The 17,759-nt window shown below is 42.0% G+C and overlaps 1 long non-coding RNA gene across 2 annotated transcripts in view; it reads right to left on the bottom strand.

Moving 5' to 3' along the window:
• Window positions 1-219: 219 nt before the first annotated feature.
• LOC149873815 (uncharacterized) overlaps window positions 220-17,759 on the bottom strand; it is a 303,143-nt gene continuing 285,603 nt past the window's right edge. For both annotated transcript variants that reach the window (XR_016439886.1, XR_016439887.1), the window contains 2 exons: window positions 12,904-12,987; window positions 220-340 (listed from right to left, as the gene is read on the bottom strand). This is a non-coding gene — a long non-coding RNA (uncharacterized LOC149873815). The remainder of the gene's footprint in view (window positions 341-12,903; window positions 12,988-17,759) is intronic.

Below are 17,759 nucleotides of genomic sequence, written 5' to 3'. Positions count from 1 at the left end.
TTACATAGGAGAGAGACATACCCCATATTCCACTGATTTATAGCTGCTGCTCAAGATAAACACCACATTTGGAAAGCCACATGACCTAAAATGGCAGAAGGCTTCTAGCTCTTCAGGTTTCCAATCACAAAACCACCAGCCGGTCTGATTTAATCCTCCCTCCCTCCAATAAAATATAAATATGGATACTTCCAAGAATGCAGGGAATCTTGCTTGGAGGAACAACAAAGGTAAAACAAATGATTTTTATCAGGATTCACCAGGCAGCTCTGATGTAGAATTGGCCCCTCACAGCCTGTCTAGGCCCCAGGCAGAGTTCAGGGAGGCCAATGCTGGAGCTCTGGAAGCAAAGAGGAAAGGAAAGGAATTAAAGTCTCAAGTCTGCATGATAGTCAGTGCTCATAGGAGGTCAAGTACCCTGAATACATGTCGAAGTGAGAGATGATACTTTGAGTTTGTTTAGGTTGGGCCTCAAAACCGTACATTGACCCAACTTGGCTGAAAGTGGGAGATTTTCAAAGTTACCAAAGGTATGCTGATGCCAGGTTTCTAATAGGTTAAATGAGAACTTGGGTATCCAAGTCTCTTCTGTGGCAGATTTGAAAAAAATCAGCCAATGTGAGTGTGAACCTCCACAAAGTTTTCACAAACTGCCCTAAAATGTTAAGTTTTTAATAAACCCTGGGCCTGATCTACAGCTTTATGAAGCATCTACCTAAAGCATCTATCTAAAAGTACTTTAGATCAGGCTTCCATGAGTTTTGCATTGATTTATATTTTCTGTAGCTTTTCTGTAAGAATCACCCTGATGTGAGTGCCTAGCTTTTCAACCTGAAAAAAAATGAATGCTACAGGGTCTTGATTAAAACAAACAAGCAAACTCTGAGCAGAACCTGTTTTAAAATCCTTGGGAAAGGCTTGAGTCTTATGTGAGAAAAATAAAATTTAGGAACATCTTGGAAAGAAAAGCCTGGGAGTTGAGAATTATTTTTATACTAGGTTGGCTCTGTTAAGTGATTAACATGTGAAAAGGCATGGATGTATTGAATAAATACCAGGCTACTGTAAATTATAGACTTATAATTCCATTGAAGGGGTCAGGGAGCTTTTATGGTTTATGAGGTCACCAAAACTCCTTGATGGAATTACAGCCACGTAATTCAAAACTTCCTTGTTTTTATTTTTTTCTCTTAAATTACACATTGACCAGAATCTCCGAGCCATGCCCCATAAAAACCCTAGGCCACCTTCCTGCCTCATTGAATCTTCTCTGCCACCTTCTTTGTTGACTGCCTCCTCCTGAAGGAGCAATCCTGGCTCATTTTCAAGCATGATTCCAGCTCGTTCTCCTCCCTGCAGTTTTTGTGGCCAGAAGTGCTTTTGCTTCTCTGGGAGCTTAAAAAGATAAGAACATAAAAGTGCCATACTGGGTCAGACCAATGGCCCATCTTTCCCAGTATCCTGTCTCCAACAACCGCAGGCATGGACGCTTTAGAGGGACAGCACTGAACCACACAGACAGAGAATACTCTGACCCATATTATTACCTTCCCTGATATTCACCATTATTGGTTTAGAGATATCAGAAGAAATATCTCCTCCAACTGACCTGTTCAACAGCTGTTAATAGATTTATCATCCATGAATTTGTCTAGTCGCTTTTTGAACCTGGCTATGCTATTTGCCTCCACCATGTCCCATGGCAATGTATTTCACAAATTAACTACATGTTGCATAAAAAAATATTATGCATGTCAAGAGAAATCACTGGTGAGGATGGCAATATGAAGTAATGTAACTGTGGATACATTTGCACAGTGTCTTTGTTTATACATGTAAATAGTCATAAAAAGGCAAATGCTAATGTCAAACAAAAGCTGTGGCAAAACTGGTCTCTTTTATCTCAATGGGCCTGTCTATACGTGCATTTAAGCCACCTTAAATTTACTGTGCATTAAGCGAGAATAGGTCAACGCCTACACATACAGGTGTTAGAGCACATTAAAGTTGTGTGTGGACTGACTTGGGATTCAAGTTAGTTCCAAGTCAGTCCACACACACAGTGTTACTGCACAGTAAAGCACCTACCTGTACATTACTGTGCAGTAACTAATTGGGTGTAAATTTGATACATTTGATGATGCAGATATCAAATTTATGCTCAAGTCAGTGTAAGTCACTATATTTACTGCACAGTACAGGCATGCGCATGTAGATACGAACTCATCTGCACAGTCATTTTGGTTACTGAACAATAAATGCACATGTGTAGATGTGCCCACTAGGACTTGGATTTGGTCCCTTACTCCCTTTATCCCCTAAACCATTTTGCTCCAAAAATCCTGCATCAGTTTGACACTGCTATAGGAAAGCACTTAGCAAAGCAAACGCATTCTGTAAGACTTCCAGCACTTCTGTTATTGGAACCAGATGGGTGAGAGAATAATTTGCAAGATAAAAAACAGTGTTTACCAACTGCTACAAGAAATATGGGATACAGTGTTCAGTGAACACTTTCATGATGCCAGAAGGAATCTAACAATGCTGCATTAAAAACCAGAGCTGGTTGAAAATTTTCCATTGCTGTTTTGTCAAAATGGATATTTCCATGGAAAATACCTGTTTTTTACTTCAATTTTTGTGGTCGCATCCAAAAATCAAAAACACAAAGTTCCCCAGAAACACAACGCTAAAACCTGACTATTTTAAATTCCTTTTCAAATTGAAAACTGATCAATTTATTCGGGGGGGGGGTTGTGTAACAGCTGCATTTTGATGGGCTGGAAATTGTAGAAAACTATTTAAATGGTTGGACTTAAGTTCTTCTGATGAACACACCGAGGTTTTTGTAGGAAAAAAAAATTGATGAATTTGAAAATTATTTTCACTGTTGTCAATTTTTTTTAGAAGAAAATATTCCCCAGACAGATCTATTAAAAACAATGGTGTTACACCAGTGTAGAAATTTAATTAATATATTTTAGGCAGTGCTTTTAGTGGCAGAAAACATTTTAAAGTCAGGTGCTCTACACAAAGCATGTCAGGAACCAAGACATCTGTAGCTTCTTTTCCTCATTTCCACATGGCAGTCTACTAGATCTGGAACTAAGTTTGTCAACACATTTTGAGGGGAGACTTTTTCAACTGAGTCTCATTGCTACCCTGGGAAACTTTATTTTCTCTAAGTTCCTGAACACATTTTTAGCAGCCTTTAAGATACCAAGGGGTGGAAGAGTCAGAGGTGGGAAGCACAAGTTGTATGAGAACTGGGAGGCAGGTGGCAATGAAAGGATAAGAATGAAATTATTTATAAAAGAGACTCTCTTTTACCAGATGGTTTTCCACAATGTTGTGGACTCTACACTTGAACAATATTTGGACAGAGAGAGGCCTTCTTCCCTTTCGTTTGCCCAAAGAACTATTCAGAGGCTGTGGTAGGGTCTCTGGAATTGCTGGAAGGAAGCACTCTGAGTGATCAGATGGGACCAGTCAACATGGAAGACAGTACTGCTGGAAGGAAACCAAGCAGAAACTAGGAGACGAGAAATAACCTGACGTGGTTTGCAGCTGGCTGAGAAGGTGAGAAGAGCCAAACTGTAAGGCCATAGAGAGCTAGCAAACATAAAGGAAGACAGAGCTGAAATGACACAGAAAGATGAGAGTAATGAGGTATGTAGACTTGAGCAGAACTCTTGGGACTAATAAAAAGGTTCTGCACTGAAAAAGGAAATAAACAGTATGAATAGAAGCAGCATTGCTGCACTATATTAGCAACTGCACAATCACATCAAAATGATTTTATTATTGCCTTGATTACTTAATTCTTTCATACCACTGTATTTCTTTTTAATGTAGCTACTAGTTGCTGACAAGAAGGTACAGAATGTCTGCTGAGTGATCTCTAACCTAAGAAGTATTTTGTGTTCTGGAAAAAGACAGAATTAATTGACTGTATTTTCTATAATAAGCTGATTTAATCCATATTTACGCTAAAAGATCACTTATTCTGAGTGTCAAAATTTTGGGGTGCCCTACCTGAGTTACTGTAAAGGGTCATGATTTTTGGAGGACATATGCTAAGCACTTTCTGGGAAATCAAAACCATTTTAAGATGTCTCAAGCTGGATATCCAAAAGTGGAAGTATTTAAAACTACTGGTCACTTGAGAGACTCTTGGCCTCACTGTATTCCCTCCTTTTCCTTTCTTCCCTTCTCTGTTTCAGTAAAATCCTCCATATGCCAGAGTCTATAAACCTGAACATGTGATGCTTTCCAACATGTCATGAGCCTGATATATTCTCTGCCAGGAAGATTTCATGGTTCGTGCCTTTCTCAATGACACCTTTAGAAAGGCAGTAGCTACAAGGTTATATTTTTTGGCCCGAGAAAGAAAAATGAACTTAAAGCAAAAGCAAAAACTATTTTTTATATAGCAACAGAAGCTAGTCACAAGGCACTTAGTGCTGGGCAGTTTAATGGTTTTGATCATTGAATAATGGGAATTTGATAAACACCAAAACACTAGAAGCAAGAACTCCAAGAGTCATTTTAGAAATGTCACAAAATTACAAGCAAGAGATTTTATTTTTCCCTTTCCACCAAGAACTTCAAGACATTATAGATTTCAGAATAACTTTTTAACTAAATGATATTTAAGAAAGTAAGCATTCACATCTTTTAGAGCTGGGTTACCCCTAATGATTCAGAAATGTTCCATGACAATAGAAGCTCCCTGGGGATGGGCACTACCTCATCCTTTAATTTTTGGTATGGTGGCAAGTCTTAGGCTTTGATTTACAAAGCAGGATAAGGGATTTGGATGACTGGTTACGTGAATGGAAGCTGGTGTTTGAATCTACTGGTTCTGAAAATCCTGGGAAGAAGACAGGCATTAGGCCATGGTCCCCTCCTCCGTCCCCTACTTACCAGCTCTGAGTCCAGCTCCAGCTCCCTGTTGCAGGGAGTGTCCGAATCATTGAAGCTCTCTGAATTTTTCTGAATCAATCTGGAGAGCTTTGAATCAATTTGGACCTTTTTATTGGTCCCCTGATTCAATATGGATTTGGAGATTTGACCACTGAATCAGGCCAAATCTCCTCCAAATCAAATCAGCACCCAAAGCTTCACACAGCCCTAACAGGCATCACAAATTGAAAACTTAGGCACTCTGTGACTACTGTCTATCCATGGACATTTCCAACATGGCTCTCATTACTGTAGTAAAAAAGAACCATTTCTTCTTCATATATAATATTCACAATCTTTCTGTGAGCCCTTATACACAGAGCAAAAATTTAAACCTTTTATTATATTCAGTGAAGATCTATAAATGTCACTCAAAATGCTCCTTTTTCTACCTTGAGGAAGATGCCTTTTTCCTATCTTTTTTGCCATCAACATTATAATTAAAGACACTAGGTACTGTGGCCTGAATATGTAATTGCAATATAGGATCAAGGATTATAAGCACCAGGATAAATGCATTATCACACTGTCTAATTATCATGTTAGTTGACTGACAGTAGGCTGTTTTATCTCTTCCTTGAAAGGAAGGCATATCTGACAGACACTGTGACTTCACTTTGATGTCAGATTTGTATATGAGAGAATCAAAGACTCAAACTCATTCCAAATTGGTTCTAACATGGTTTAATCCCATCAAACAATTCCCTGTTTCATTACCAGATTTTGCTTTGAAGTGGCATGGAATACAGTATACTGCTCGTGCATATTTACAAGAACAGTAGTGCTGAGGGTAGCCCCCTGCGTTCAGCAGAAATCCTGTTCCTTTCTCATTTTATGTTCACTAGACCTGTGCGAAGTGGCAAGTATTCAATTCAGATCTGGATTCAGCCAAATTTGGAGGAACAATGATTTGATTTGGTGATTTGAGTCACTGTCGTGATTTGATTTGGCTGAATAGGATTTGAAGATTTGGTGCCAATTCGGTGATTTGGCCATAGATTATCGTGGGGAATCACTAAGATACCTCTAATAGTGTCATTTTTTTTCCCTGATGGAAAATATGTAGGGGAGATAAAACAACAGCTGTGCCTCAGAATGAATGCACACTGGAAATCTATTAAAGACAAGAACACACAATTACCAGTGGGGGCACATTTCTCAAAAGAAAACCACTCTCTCCCCAGTCTCTCAGTCCTGATCCTCAAAGGGAATTTACAAAACACTTTCACATATGCATCACTTTTTGAAATAGGATACTATCTTAAAGATAATGAAAGATTTTTCTACCCCATAGAAAAGGTTTGTGTTTTCCAGAAGATACAAGATATTGCCAGGCAGAATGATTTTGCAGTGACTAGGGCTACTCATATTGCCCCTTTATATACTCTTTGGAAATTAGATTGGAGGGGAGCAAGGTAGTTATAGTTGGATCTCAATAATAAATGGCGATCCTCTTTGACTAGACTCAGAACCGAACACATGCCCGCAGTTGTTCTGGCTGAACGTAAATTTTCCATTCCAAGGGCTACAAGATGTTGCCCAGGTTGTCTAGGAGTTTTGGCAGGTACTATCCACTGTGTATTAGAATGTTCTTTATATGATGACATAAGGAGAACCTATTTATTACCGTTCTTGCAGAAAATGATACATTTCTCAAACAGAGAGAAATGAATCTGGCTTTTACAAACAGTTCCAAATGTAGTAAACGGTCTCACACTTTTCACTTACAAGGCTGAGGCAATTAGACTTAAATAACCTTTATTACTGATAAGAGTGATACATTTTAACATAAGGTTTGATTTTATTGTCTCAATTGTGATCTATGTACAGCAATATTATACATTCATGCCTTGATTTACTACTATATTTATATTAATAATGTTTTTATGTTGGTGGCCTTTTAGTATAATATTTGTAGTTTGGATACTTTGTTCAAACTTATTTATATTATGGTTGTATGTGTGTTATGTTATCTTTGGGAGCATGGCATTTAGCCAGAAGCCTTAATAAATAAATAAATAAAATAAATAAACAAATAAATGAAAATTATGTCCACTGCTTTCCCTGAATCCACAGAGCCAGTTATCTCATCCTAGAAGGCAATCAGGTTGGTCAGGCATGTCTTGCCCTTGGTAAATCCATGCTGATTGTTCCTAATCACCTTCTTCTCCTCCAAGTGCTTAAAAATTGATTCCTTGAGGACCCGCTTTCTAATATTTCTGGAGACTGAGGTGAGGCTGACTGTTCTGTAGTTTCCTGGATCCTCCTTCTTCCTTTTCTTAAACATGGACACTATATTTGCCCATTTCCAATTGTCTGTGTCCTTCCCCAATCAAATATAATAGCCAATGGCTCTGCAAACCCATCAGGCAACTCCCTTAGCACCCTCATATGCATTGCATCTGGCCACAGGGAATTGTACATGCCCAGCTTTTCTAAATAGGCCCTAACCTGCTCTTTCACCACTGAGGGTTGCTTACCTTCTCCCCAAATTGTGCTGCCCACTGAAGTAGTCTGAGAGCTGACCTTGCCTGTGAAGACCAGGGTAAAAAGGGCATTGAGTACTTCAGCCTTTTCCTCATTGTCGATCACTAGGTTGCCTCTCCCAGCCACTAAAGAGACCCACTCGTTCCCTAACCTTCTTCTTGTTTGCTAACATACATGTAGAAACCATTCTTGTTACCCTTCATGCCCCTTGGTAGCTGCAACTCCAACTGTGCTTTGGCCTTCCTGACTTTATCCCTGCATGCCTGAGCAATATTCTTATACTCCTCCCAAATTGCCCAGGCTTCCACTTTTTGTAAGCTTCCTTTTTGTATTTAAGTTTACTGAAGAGTTCTCTGCTAAACCAAGCTGGTTGCTTGCTACTTTTGCTATCCTTCCTGCACATTGGGATGGTTTGTTCCTGTGGCTTCAGTAGGGCTTCTTTAAAATACAGCCAGCTCTCCTGGACTCCTTTCCTCCTCAGACTCGCCTCCCAGGGGACCCTGACTATCAGTTCCCTGGGGGAGTCCAAGTCTGTTTTTCTGAAGCCCAAGGTCCATACTCTGCTGCTGTCCTTTCTTCGTAGTAGTGGCAGTAGGGATGTGCTGACAGGTTAAGTATTTCTTGCCAAGGCAATGCTGTGTTCTGCTTGATGTCTGCCAGGCAGTGAAAGTCTTCTTCTTCTGATGATTATGATGATGGAAAAGGGGGAACTTAGTCAAGTGCTTCCTACTTTGGCTTTATTCCTGATAGTAGGAAAGGGCATGCTAGCAGCCCAATGATTAGCTTAGCCTTCCAACAGAGACTCTGCTGACCCTTTATACCAATGTATGACAAACTTACTTCCTCAATGCCAGGAGGAATGGATTTCTCATCCATTCTATGCACCATCTTGAGCTTCCCTGCTCCAGAGAAAAGTCTGCAAAGGAATGATCAAGTTTATTTGTTCCCTTCATGCAATACATCAAGGGTGCTCAACACACAGCCCACAGGCCAGATCCAGCCCACAGCACTGTGTCATCCAGACCACAGAGCTCCCCACAGGTCCAGAAATTTGGTGACTGCTAAATTTCTGGACCCATGGGGAGCCCCAGACCCTGAATGCTAGATGGGATGCCGGATCCCAACATGCAGGGCTGGACAAGAGCAGCGCCAGGTCACAGGGCCCCAATATTAGTACACAGGAAGCAGCAGGGGGTGGTACCTGGCTTCTGGGACCCAATCCCAGTGCACAGGGAGGTGGAAGGGAGAAGTGCTTGGCCCCCAGGATCCAAGCTGGGCACATGGGGCTCATCTGGCCTGCAGGGCCAAAAGGTTGAGCACCAGTGCAATACATGGCTATGAAATACAAATTCCCCATTCCCCCTCCAAAACTGTGTTTAAATACCAGTTACTAAGTGATATTATTAAGTAGCACCAAAGTACTTATCTTACACATTCATTCTAAAATAAGCTACGAGGGGAATGAACCTTAAATATTGACTGTATGAGTCTTGTATTGCTCACATAATATACTTTTTGAATGGAGACTTGATCCAAAACTGCCACTGACTTCAGCTGGACCAGGACTTCACCCATCATGCTTATCTAGTCTAAATAAATGCACAGGGTCACTCATTCCCCTTCTTTTCTCATCCAGTAAAAGATTCCAGCATTTCATGGTCCCATCTACAAGGGAACAGGTGGTGAAAAGAGTAGATACAAGTCAAACTTGTGGGAGGAATAGATTGAAACAAAGAACCTTGGTAGGGTTGAAATTTGGGACTAGCGGAAGAATAGAAACCAGCAACTGGAGGGAAATTGGGACGAAAGCCCAGTAAGAGGAGAGTAGGACTTGGATGAGTAGTAAAACACATATTCCTAGGGTAAGGACAGGTAGGAATAGGAGAAGTAGGAGCAATAGTTCAGAGTCAGCAGAAGACTGTGCACCCACTAGACCCCACTTCACTTCAGAGTTAGGAAAGGAACGCTATTATCTGTAAAATTCTGTAAAAACTAAAATCAGAAAAATTCTGTAAACTGTACTTGATGTCTCATACCTCTCTACTGATGGTCCACACAGCACGTGATAACCTACTACCGCTATAAGTTAGCTTCTTAGTTCAAGTGGGAAAGATGTACTGGGGGCTGATGTTTCCAACTATGCCAAAGACCCATGTGGATATCAGCATGGCTGTATTATTAGTGGGCATGTCTACACATGCATATTAATGCATGTGAATTAATTCTGGAGCTTATCATTCCAGAGTTCATTGCTCCTGGGCACATGTCTTTACGTGTGCTTGGGATTGGAGGATGTTGAGCAGAGCAGCTCCAACTGGTGGGAGGATTGGGGGGTCAGTCCGCCAGCCAGGGGCTGCCCCCACCCCCCCTGCCCCCAGCTCAAAGTGCTGTGGAGGGGCTGGCTGGGACACAAGGGTGCTTTAGCACAGGGCCAGCCAGCAGGCAGCCCCCTACACTAAAACACCCTTGTGCCCCAGCCTCTACACATACACTGCTGTGGAGTTTTTTTCACTTCACAACAGGATAGTACTTGTATTTACTTGTCCTATCCTGCTGTGGAGTAAATTCATTTACTCCAGCCTAATAGGGGCACACGTGTAGATGCGATATGTTTACTGCACAGCTAATTAGTCTACTGCACAGTAAATGTCTCATGTAGGCGTGCCCTTTGATAGATTGGGGTAGACTAATTAGCTGTGCAGTAAACATATTGCATCTACATGTGTGCCCCTATTAGGCTGCAGTAAATTAATTTACTCCACAGCAGGATAATATTTGTATGTTAGAGAACCACATATACATTTATGTTACAGAAATTCAAATAAATATATCTGGGACTGAGAGTAAAAGGTGATAATTTTTCTTAGGACCCTTTGTTTCTGTGGCCAGTCATTCTACAGACTTGAGTTAGCCCAAAGACAGCCACCTTCTGTTCACAAGCCCCATTGTGTTAAACTATTCACACATCCAATAAGACCCTAAGGACCAGATATTCAAAGGTATTTAGGCACCTCTTTCCCAAGGATTTCAGGGCTTGCCTGCCTTGCAGAGCTTCTAATTTTGGGTTTTAATTATCCCTTATGCTTGTGCTTATCCTTCCTGAAAAACAGCCAGGTATCTTCAGTGATGGAAAGCACAGGTAGCTTGAGCACTCTGGGGGTGGAGACTTGAGGCTTCTGGCAAGAGGTTGGGTTGCAAGCTTTAGCCCATGGCAGCAAAATCTGGTGTTGCTGTGGTGCATGACCAGATCACCAGCATGTTCTGGTGGTGTTGCTGTGGTGTAGTTGAGCCCATAAAAGCAGAGACACTGTGAATGTCTTTGAGGATTGGCATCTAACCCCCACAATTTTCCATATCACAGGTGCTGCTCTGGTGATGACAGGCAGCCAGGTTTTTAGTAACTAGGTAATGGAACAGCCTGTGCTAAGTGATACTTCTTCACCTGGTATTGTGGCTGAGGGGTGTTCCTAGAAACAGAGAGAATAAAGCAGGAACCCCCAGCATCTGACCTCTTTTGGGGATGGGCCTCAGGAGTTCCCCAGCTCTAGAAGAAAATAATAATTTAGTGACAACAGGAATGGAGAGGAGCTATGAATGATGTTGTGCAAGCTCCCCTTTGGGAGGGAAAGACACTGCCTCCCCTGAGCCACATTCACCAGGCACCTGCTTTTTCCCTAAGTGGAACTGTGGCAGGCTCGTCTCAACTGATCCTTTTGAAGAGAAGATTGAAACGTCAGAGGTCCATGCCACCAGATAGGGAAGGGAAAGCCAGAAAATAGATCTTGCACTTTTTCAGTCTGTTAGCTACCCCTTTCACATCATTTCCAAGGACATAGTTCAGTCAAACACTGAAGAACATGCTTCAAGTCAAGGGTTTATGGGCCTCTAAAGTCAGTCTGTGTTGGGTAAAGGTGGACTTTAGGAAGTGCTTAAGTGCTGTGCTGATTTATGACTTCCATGCCTACCTACAATTCCAGAACTAGAAATAAAGTTACAACTGATTACATCCTCATATCTTAAAGACCATTGTGGGCTAAATATTGGATGTCTCAAATGTACCAGATATGCACCAAACTGATCCATGAGTGTCATCATGCTTCTTGTTTGAAATATGTCTCTACACGTATATGAGTTTATAATTTCTTAGCCCTGGAGAACATTTGGGACATGATTCTTCTCTGGGAGCTTTGTTCTTAAAGTATTGTTACATCTGAGATCAATTTAAACAGAAAGAACCTGTGTAAGACAAACCCTTTAGGAACATTTTGAGCCTTTTTATGGATGCTCTCAGTCCAATGTTGCCTTTTTTTCAGCACAGATAAAACCTAGGATAACTTTGAAGTCTCAGTGACATCAAAGAGTGGCTTCCATTACTTTTAAATTGTGCTCATAAAACCCATTTACCATTAAAAACTCAAGTCAGGTTGCAAGCATTTTATTGTCCCATCAACTTCTTGTAGGAAAGGTAAATTTTAATTAAAGTGTTCTGCTATTAAGCTTGGCATATGGCCCAATGTCCCTTTATGTGCTATGATCATCCACACTATTTTTCTTAAACAAAGCAAGATTAAGAGCCCAGGCTTGCCACAACCTCCCATTGGTTTTATTGCCAAGGGATGCACATGGCACATTATGTTTTGACAATACACTTGCTCAATGCATCCTGAGATACTTAGTATTCTTATTGGTAATCTTAGCACCTAGAGGTTACGGCTCCATTTTTCTCTGTGATGCTAAATCTATTAATGGTTAATTTATTACAGTTAGGGAAGTCCTATGGGAAGTCTGGCTGAAAGACATACACTAGAAATATAGTTTTGACTTCAATGGAAGTTCAGTTTGTCCTCAACGTGAGTGGAAGATAATACTCAAGTACCAGATCATTCAAATAACACAGGACTGAATGAACCCCCCAGATGGTTCAATTTAGGTTTTCTGGTAAACCACACAGTTTAGTTAATATTTGAACTGAGAGAACTCAAGCCCAAACTTTTTTCCAAAGATGAGACAAACTGGAACAACCATCAACCACGAACTTGAGGCAAACATGGGGTGAGATTCAGATACCCTTACACACATTGGGTAGCACTTTTACTTCATGAATTCATCGCAGCTCTATGCCACATTAAGAACTGTGTGACAGGGCAGTAAACTGGCCCTGTCATGAAATCCTGAAAGAGAAAAGAGAAACTTACCAGGACGAGCCCAGGTGGGGAGAAGAGGTGTGGTAAACCCAGGTGGGAAAATGGTAATTAGCCAGATCAGCTGGGAGAGCTGGGGAAGTGGCAAAACAGAAGCTACTGCAGCAAACCCAGCTGATCAACATAGGAGATTTAAGGGATGCAATCCAGAAGAGGAGGGCATGCAGAGGACCCTGAAGGTATGTGGGGAGATGCTGCCAGCAAGGCATCAACCTCAAGGCTTGGGAAGGAGTTTTGGTGATTTACTTACCTGCAGAGATGGGGTGACAAGGTGGCTGCAGCTTCCCAGCAGGTGAGTTCAATACCAGTGGGTGTGGGTGGCCATTCCAGGGACCTGGAAAAGAGATGAGACTGAGATGTGTGTTGGCATGAGTTGGGGACAATGTCCCCGGGTGACACAGCTCTGAAGGATAAGAGATGGAGTGAACTGCGGGGCATTCGACTTGGGACCTGTGCAAGAAAGAATGGGGCAAGTGACTGGGGGCAAGGCACGAGACTCCAGGAGTCTGATCAAGATAACCTGTGAGTTGAAGCTCCCATAGACGAAAACTGATATGAGTAAATGCATAACATCTGGTGTGGAGAGGGCAGAGGATGGGGATGGTGGAGCCCTGCGAAAAGGAGCCAGGCTCCTGAGTCACAGAGTTAACATCCACCTTGTCTCATAGGACTGTGTCTATCTTTAGATCCTTCCTTTTTCCATCAGTCATGGCAGATGAGTTCAAGGAGAATGTCTAGTCCAACGTGAGAGACTACAGCTCAACTTCAAGAGGGCGTGGCTGATCCTTTCACAAAGTGGTAAATGAATAGGGGTGTTAACATCCCAGTAAAATAGACCGGGCACTGGATGTGACTGACAATTTTTTCACTTTAAACAGACATTTTGATTTTTAAAAATGGTTTTTTGACTAACATGATTTTTTTTATGGAGAATTTCCATGACAGCTTTTTAAATTGAAAAAATAAAAATCATTTTTTAAATGAGTGTTCTACTGAAAACCAACAATTCTTCACACTCTAGTAGCCCTTACCAAGTAGGGAATCATCACCCAGTCTTTTTAGTCGAGAGCTAGAAAACACTATGGGAACTAACTTCAGGTACTTGCATTCCTGTAGCCATAAGCCATGTGAGTGATCTGAGAGTTGAATTATAGAACAACATCAGAAGAGTCAACTAGGAAATTTTCAAAATGGATGGTTTTGTTGCTGGCAAAAACTTCAGCAAAGTCAAATTTTCCTGCAGGAAAATTTTTTGCAGGAAAATTTCAAATTTTGTTAAAAAATTAAACTTAAAATTAGAAAAACTGAAACAAAATATTTCAGCGTATTGACCTGACCCCAAATGCTTCAAGAATGAACTGCTTTTCTCGTTGTCCCATGGGAGTTCCAACTCCAATACCTCATGTTCCAGTTCTGTCCTATGGGCTGGGATCACTAACCAGATTACACTCATGACAGTGTGAACCACACTTATACCATCCTGAATGGTGTATCATGAGATTCACATAACAGCGGTGTGAAAGGAAGGCAAGAGCTATCTGAACTACAAACTAGAGAAGATGAAATAGTTATGTGGGAAATTGCAGTTTAATGTTGGAATGACTAAAAAACTGTAAGTGTTCAGTCAGTGAAGCAGACAAAAATGCAATATTTTGATTTGGAACAAACTGGCTCATTTTGACCAATTAATATTGAAAAAAATAATAATTCACCATCTGCTAGTTGATTTTTTTTCAGAAGTTTTAATTCAGTGAAAATCTCAGTATTTCAATTCCTTATCCCAGTTCACCATGAAAAAACCCTGAAATATTAGAATTTCTTATGGGCCAAGAATTTCAGTTTTATTTCAACTCTATCAATTAAAGGCACACACTAAATATGGATATAGACAATGAGGGGTAGATATTCAAATATTCTAAAATGCCTGGAGCTAGATTTTATGAATTTTGGACATTCACGTTTCCAGAACTGGCAAAAAAGCCTCGATTTCCAAAGTATGTGAAAATGCTTTATATTAATGAAATAATAACAACTTATATAGAGCTGTGGGTATAAACTGCATTACATGTGATGGAAAATGTGCCCAAAGACATGTTGATACAATGCTGAACTTTTCAATACAGAATGGGACGTGTTCTTGATAGATGTAACGCTGCAAGGAACAGGTGGATTGTCATCAGTTAATCTTTCTATCCCATCACGTATATTTGTCTAGCATGTTTGGACATGTACACTTAGTTTCTCTGCTGTCATGTAACTCTGTTGTTTTTTGCATAGATTACTCACTTGCTAAATGGTAGGTATGTTTTTTATACTTTGCTTCATTTGGGGGATATAGTACATTGATACCCAAAGCCAACCCTTCTATGAATGTGTTAAATGATGCTGTTGTTTCCTTTTTAAAGAATAAAATAGTTTTCATAGCCTCCCTGAGTCAGTATTGGGAACAATTAGGGAATTATATATGTAGGCTATCAGAACATAAAACTGATCAAGTAACATTGCAAACAGCTGAAATGTGTGTTGCTGCTCCAGTTATGATCAAAAGGATAACCAATATAGTTACTGTTTCTCTTTGCAATAGGAGGATAAATTTTGGCCTGAAGAATGTCAAGGCAAATCTCCTATTGATTTCATTTGGATTTTACTCAACAGCTCTATAATTTCATGTTATTGCTAATTCCATATTCATTATTTGTTTTTCCCCAAAATATGAACGATATGTTTTTGAAGTACGGATAAATCAGGTTAATAGATGCTTAATCCCACACTGCTTCCAAAGAGCAGTGATTCCTCCAAGTGGACTACTGTGTTGTTCTTTCAGTATTAAGGGGTTTTTTTTAATTCATCTAAGGCCCAGAACTTATTTGACCTCTGTGGCTGCATTCAGATGAGTGTGGCTGTGCAGTATATGGTGCCATAGACCTGTCTGTAGTGCCACACACTGCACATTCATTTTTTGCATAGCTACCTTGCAGTGTGGGGATGGGGGGAGCTGACCATGGGAGATCCCAGGATCAAAAAAATGCATACTGAAGAAAAGCAGGGCAGTGAACATGGTAGCAGTGTGCACCACCCAAATGGGAACCTGATCAGCTGCAGCCACACTCTGGCTGCTGGCTTGGATTCCTGCTGCAGCTGCAGCTCTGGGAGGCCCCCAGGTAAGGCTGCTGAGGCCAGCACAGTTGCTGGCCCTAGCCTCCCACATGCCACCCAAGGTAACCTGCTGCATGCCAGAGTGTGCATGGCATGGGTCTTCCCAAGTAGCGGAGGCACAAGGTGTGCAGCTGGTACTTGTCCCCAGGGAAAACAATGTCTGCACTTTTGCAACACTGCAAAACACATGCAGAGCACTTGGAAAGGTTCTGCACACTGCATATTTGCAGTGCAGAGCCAAAATTAAATACTAGTAAATCCTGGTATCTGAAAAAAGCACCTCAGAAAAAAGTGGGCAGTGCATGGGGCTGTAGCATGCACCACCCAAAACTGGAGCCTGGTTGGCCAGAGCTATACTATGGCTGCTGGCCAAGCTCCATGCACACAGATTGCCACCGCTGAAGCTCTGGAAGTTCCCCAGGTCCCCAGGTAAGGCTGCTGGGGCCAGCACAGGTACTGGTTTCAGCCTCCCCTACCCCACCTGGGGTAATTCACTGCATGCCAGAGCATGTTTCATAGGAGCTAGGGTCAGGAGTGACCTGAACAGATCATCTAACCTGACCCTCTGCCACAGGCAGGAATGAATGCGGGGTTCACAAGACCCCAGACAGGTGAACATCAAACCTCTTTTTGAATTTGCCCAAGGTAGGTGTGAGGACCACTTCCCTGGGAAGTTGGTTCCAGATTCTGACCACCCTAACTGTAAAATATTGCCTCCTGATCTCTAATATAAACCTATTCTCCATCAGCTTATTACCATTGTTCCTCATCACCCCAGGTGGTGCTGAGGAGAAAAAGGCTCTTCCTATTTGCTGATGATCTCCCCTGATGAGTTTGTAGGCAGCCACCAGGTCCCCCCTCAGCCTCCTCTTGCCGAGGCTGAACAGGTTCAGGTCCCTCAGACTCTCCTTGTAGGGCCTGCCCTGCTGCCCTCTCACCAAGTGGGTGGCCCTCCTCTGGACCCTCTCCAGGCTGGCCACATCCTTTTTAAAGTGGGGCGCCCAGCACTGGATGCAGTACTCCAACTGCAGCCTAACCAGTGTCACATAGAGGGTAAGGATCACCTCTCTGGACTGGCTTGAGATGCATCTTTGGATGCATGACAAGGTATGGCTGGCCTTGCTGGCTGCTGTCTGGCATTGGCAGCTCATGTTCATCTTGGAGTCAGTAATGAATCCAATATCCCGTTCCACCTCTGTGCTTTCAAGAGGAGAACTCCCCAGCCTGTATGTATGCTGTGGATTCCTTCTCCCAACGTGCAGCACCCTGCATTTGTCTACATTGAACCCCATCCTATTCTCCTCTGCCCACTTTTGTAGTCTGTCTAAATATAGTTACAGCCTCTCTCTCCCTTCAAGTGTGTCCACCTCACCCCACATCTTAGTGTCATCAGCAAACTTGGACAGCGTGCTTTCCACCCCCTCTTCCAAGTCACTGATGCAGATGTTAAACAGTGTGGGCCTGAGGACCGAGCCCTGGGGGTCCCCACTGCTCACATCTTGCCAAGTTGAGTACGACCCGTCCGCCATGACTCTCTGGGTGCACCCCATCAGCCAGTTTTTTACCCATCCAACTGTGTAGGCATCAATGCCACAGTCACTTAATTTATTAATGAGAAAGGGGTGAGAGACGGTGTTAAAGGCCTTCTTAAAGTCTAGAAAGACTATGTCCACAGTGACACTATCATCCAGGGGTTAGTTACCTGGTCATAAAAGGCAATCAGGTTGGTCAGGCAGGACCTGCCTTTGATGAACACATGCTGGTTGCCCCTGAGCATGATCTCCCCTGCTGGCCTCCCACAGATGTGCTCCTTGATGATTTTCTCCAAGATCTTTCCAAGGACTGAGGTGAGGCTTACGGGCCTATAGTTATTTGAGTCCTCCTTCCTCCCTTTCTTAAAAATGGGGACCACATTAGCTAGTTTCCAATTCCCCGGCACCTGGCCAGATG

Source organism: Crocodylus siamensis, chromosome 1 (genome assembly GCF_052110815.1).
Source record: "Crocodylus siamensis isolate JL-2025a chromosome 1, ASM5211081v1, whole genome shotgun sequence".
Taxonomy (NCBI): Eukaryota; Metazoa; Chordata; order Crocodylia; family Crocodylidae; genus Crocodylus; species Crocodylus siamensis.
Note: the sequence above shows the minus strand (reverse complement) of the source record. Positions and strands in the feature narration are given on the sequence as shown.